Raw genomic sequence first — 5,021 nt, 5'->3', positions numbered from 1 at the left:
ACATGGTAAGAGTGATATAATGAATTTTAATGAAGAATGTGAAAAAATTTCAGTGATAGATTAAATTTTATTTTATTTGTAAATACCAAATATATATAGTAAATGTATTTTTAACACTACACTTTTAAGTTTTAACAAAATAAAAAAAATATTATAAATGTTAATTATATTAATTTACACGGTATTATTTAATTCATTGAAATTTTCATTTTTTATTATTTTGTTTTATTATGAAGGAACTTCATGGGGCATGCATATTGGTACTTGTTCTGACTAACATATCTAAAATTTGATACTAAAAAAAAATTGCTTTGAGGTAAAACAATTAGCAAAACAATTTTTAAAATATATTAAATAAAGTACATATCATTGTCATAAAATATAAGTGGATGTCCCCCATGTCAACTATAAATCTGTCTCATATATCTGTATTAGTTCATATCCCTATGAACCTGCCTCATATGCCTGCACTAATTATGTCCCCATGTGAATCTACCCCATCTTCCACCATCTCATCTTCCACCCCTTAGATTTTCACCCCAATAAATGCTTATATATATATACATATTGCATGGTTGAAGTGAGGAGCATATAGAAAGGAAAAAGAAGAGAATGATAGAAGTAGAAAGAAAGATGAAAGATATAAAAGAAATAATGAGAGATTTTGTATAAGGCCAAATCCATATCATATGGTAATTCCTCTCGAAAATAGTGAAGTTATGATTTCATCCGCCCGTGGAGAAGGTGTATCCGAACCACATAAAATCTCTGATTTGTTATTTATTTTTCTACTCATCTCTATTTATTTTATTATTAATTCTTGTATCATTTTATAACACGTTATCAGCACGATACTCTAACCAACTGACATATTTCTTTAATTCTTATTTAATTTATTCATTTCATGTAAGTTTTACTCCACAAAAATATGATATTTTCCAAAAGAGAACATGTCTTTTAAAATTTAAAGAGTACCAATTTCTAGAAGAGATAAAATAGTCTTCCTGAATAGGTTATATATTTAATTTCTAAAAGAGATGATAAGATACACCTCCTAAAGAAGTTATATATTTGATTTTTTCATATATATATATTTAATCTCCATAAGAGATAGTCTTCTTGAAGAGGCAATATATTTAAATCTCCTGAAGCAAATAGTTCTCCTGAGGAGGCTATATATTTAAAGTTTCCATATATATATATATATATATATATAAAATCTCCCGAATAGATAAACCTCCTGAATAGGCTATATATATCTAATCTCCAAAAGATATGGTAAATATTAACCTCCCGAAGAGGGTATATTTTTAACTTCTCCAATAGATGTTCAAATCGACCTCCTGAAGAGGTGAAACATTTATTCTCCAAATGAGGTAGTATATTTAACCTCTAAAAGAGGTGGTAATTTACTATCCAATTTAATATTGTAATTGGAATCATACTCGTGAAAAGTACAAATTGAGAAAACTAAAATAATGTTCCTGAAGAAAATATATTCAAGTGCCTCAAAATGGTGAAAATAATATTATATTATTATTCCAATTTTATGTAAACTTTTACATTCTGTTTTTACAAATTGTCTTATTGTTAATTTATTTACATGTCAAATATAAGTAAAATTAAATTTGTTCTACTTGACTTCAAAAGACAATAATTGTATATCGTATATTTTTTATGTCAAAATCCATCTAAATACAATGAATTTGAAAAATACTATTTTAGATGGAAATATCGCAACCCTGCAAGATCGCGTAAAAGTCATGATCTTTCTCACACATGTATATATGATGATGATATATAATCATGCATGAGCTCAAACGTATTTGCCTCTTTTTTTTTATATTCAATTCCTCATCTAATTAATATTTTTTCTCTCTCATAAATGTTATATGTCTCTAATTACTTTCTCTTTCATATATTTTTATTATCATTATTATTATCATTGTATTTATAGAGAAAGAATTAAAGAATGAATACCTCACTGTCAAAAACTCACGTATCCTACGTAAAATTTTTAAAGCATATATTTGACCATCAGATTTGACCAAAAGCTCGATATGAATGGTTCACCTGAAATTATAAGATTTTAAAACAATCAATAAAAATAATTCAGCTCTACATAATTTTAGTTTCTCTACATAAAATTAGTTCAAAACTAAAATTATGTGGTGAAAATATTATTGACGAAGACATGCTTGAAAAGACTTTTACTATTTTCATCCCACTAATGTGCTCTTGCAGCAGCAATATAGGGATAGAAAATTTAGTAAATTTTCTGAATTCATATCATGTCTTCTTGTTGCTGAGCAAAATAACGAGTTTTTTATAAAATATTACTAAACGCGTCAAACTGATTCAACCCTATTCCTTGAAGTGAATATGAACACAATTCATGGTCGAGGACGAGGTCAAAGGTATGGTCGTGGGCATGGTTGCGGTCGTAATTGAAATAATCATTGACATTGAGACATGAGGTTACGGTCGCCTAGAAGAGGGATGGCCCGCAGAAGCGAGATAATTAATGGATATCACATTGAAACTACAAATGAAGGTAGTAAATAATTTCTTTATATTACTTCTACTGTTTGGAAAAAAAAAAAATTTAGAAAACTGTCAACTTTATTTTCTAATTTGTATTATACAAAGATTAAAACAGTTGAATTACATAATGTCTAGCACCAGAAGTACAATGACCCAAAGTTATTTACACTTTGGCATAAATATCTTGGACATCCCTAGAGATGTAATGATGCAAAGAATCATCGAAAATTCACATGGTCATCCACTGAAAAACTAGAAGATTCTTTTATCAAATGATTTCATGTGTATTGTTTGCTCTTAAAGAAAATTAATTGTCACTTTAATGAAACAGTATTCCCTACATTAGGGGGAGAAAAAATAGTGCCCGAAGCACAACATGTAATCACATGGAATGCCATGAATTTATCTTATTTAGATTCTCGCACAAATCATATAATAAACTTGAAGTTCAAAAGATTATGCATTTGCAAAAGATTGCAAATAAATTACAAGATTTTTTTTGCAGATACCAAGGTCATATTAAAATCTCAAATACCTATTGTAAATATTCCAGCACGTATTGATGTCACTGAATGACAACAACCGACTAATGAACCTAAACTGCAAGTTAAGCGTGGAAGGTCGGTTGGTGCAAAAGATAAAACTCCCAAAATGAGAAAATTGAAATCTGTAAACACTCTAGAAGAGGTTACACAGGTGGATAATCCTTCTACATTCACAAACTCGTTTCTCCTGAAAAATGAATTTTCTATTATAAAACCTCCTGAAGAGGATTTCCTGAAGAGAACTCCTCTTGAAGATGAATCTCCTGAAGAGAAATCCTCCGAGGAAACTCATGAAGAGAGAATTCATAAAGAGACATCCCTTGAAAAGGGACAGGTACCTAGAAATAATAATGAGATCTCAATTCATTACACATGAGAAATGTGAAATAGAAATAAAATTGTTGTCAACAACATACATTTGAAGTAGCTACTAACAGTACTAGAAGTAATGATGACATTACCAAAAGTAATAACATTGTAACGACCCGAATAAAATGGAATTTAGATTATAAAGAGGGAGGAAAAATGGAAACAGGAATAAAAAAAAAGCTACCAAGTTTCGTCGACGAACACAGGGTTTCGTCAATGAAGGCTTTAAGGATTTCGTGGACGAGAAAATACCGAGAGGCGGTTTGGGCTGCTCTGAATTTCGTCGACGAATATAGGGCTTCGTCGACGAATTTACTAAAGGATTCGTCGACAAAGTGACGTGTCTCGTCGACGAATTTGGCCCTATAAATAGTGGAAAATCAGGATTTTTATCACTTTTAGCGCCCCTCTCTCTCTCCTCTCTCTCTCTATGTCTCTCTCTCCCTTCTCTCTTCGATTTCAGCCTCGACAGTCACCGGATCAACGATCCGTAGCCACCATAACGCTCCTGACAAATTTCTTTACAAGTCTGCCAGAGCAGATCGTTGGTGAAACGAAGTAGGAAATCATCCCTAAGTTGAGGTAAGACTTTTTAAGCCAAATTTGATCTTATGGTAGTTGTAAGAAATGATGTACACGTAGAAATACTGAAGTTTAATATTAGGAGTTTTTATTTTCAAGGTATTGGTTAGAAATCCTACGGGAGTTAGACTAGATCATTTTAGGGGCTTTCTCAGTAACCAGGTAAAGGGATAAACTAAGCTAGTATTTATTGAAAATATGTATACTGTTATAGGATCTGGTTTCGGGAAAAGTAAATATGTGTATATGTATATATGATTTATATTTAGGAAATTATTGTTAAAATGATGATATGTTGAATATGAAAAATCTGTTTAGTGTGGCATGAGTATAAAATGTTATGAATTACTGTTTTCTGGAATGGGATGGTGATATGGATTTTTATAATGGGAAAACCGACGTACGGGCCGAGATTTTTATATATGATGTGATTTGCCAGTGTACGGGTTGTGCTATGATATGTTTGCCAGCGTACGGGCCGTGCTATGATGTGATTTGCCAGCATACGAGCTGTGTTATGATATGTTTGTCGGCATACAGGCCGTGCTATGATAAAATGTGTAATACCGGCGTACGGGCCGATGATTGTGTGAAATGATATGATTAAAGTGAAAATTAATGATATGAAATATCCATGTATCACAGTTTCAGTATATGCTATATGGTATCAGAACCTGGTTGGCTTAGTCTAGGCTAGCACTTGCACGATACCATTACTATGTGCCCATGATCCTTGTGATCATGATATTTGTGTTAACGCCACTGTACGGAGTGGTGCGAAATTGGATGGTTGATGTGGTTTTTAAAGAAGTGTGTGTGAGCGCCCCTAGTGTACGGACCAGGTCAGGAAGACTCATCGGACTTACAAACTATACTATTGACTTGGCAGTGGTCGGCCAACCATTGTCAGGTCCCACCTTCGAGGAACACAACCCAGTCATGTGGGGGTAATACATGACAATAACTAGCTAACCTACCAGG

This window comes from Malania oleifera, chromosome 13 (genome assembly GCF_029873635.1).
Source record: "Malania oleifera isolate guangnan ecotype guangnan chromosome 13, ASM2987363v1, whole genome shotgun sequence".
In the NCBI taxonomy this organism is placed as follows: Eukaryota; Viridiplantae; Streptophyta; class Magnoliopsida; order Santalales; family Ximeniaceae; genus Malania; species Malania oleifera.
This window is presented reverse-complemented; position numbering follows the sequence as displayed.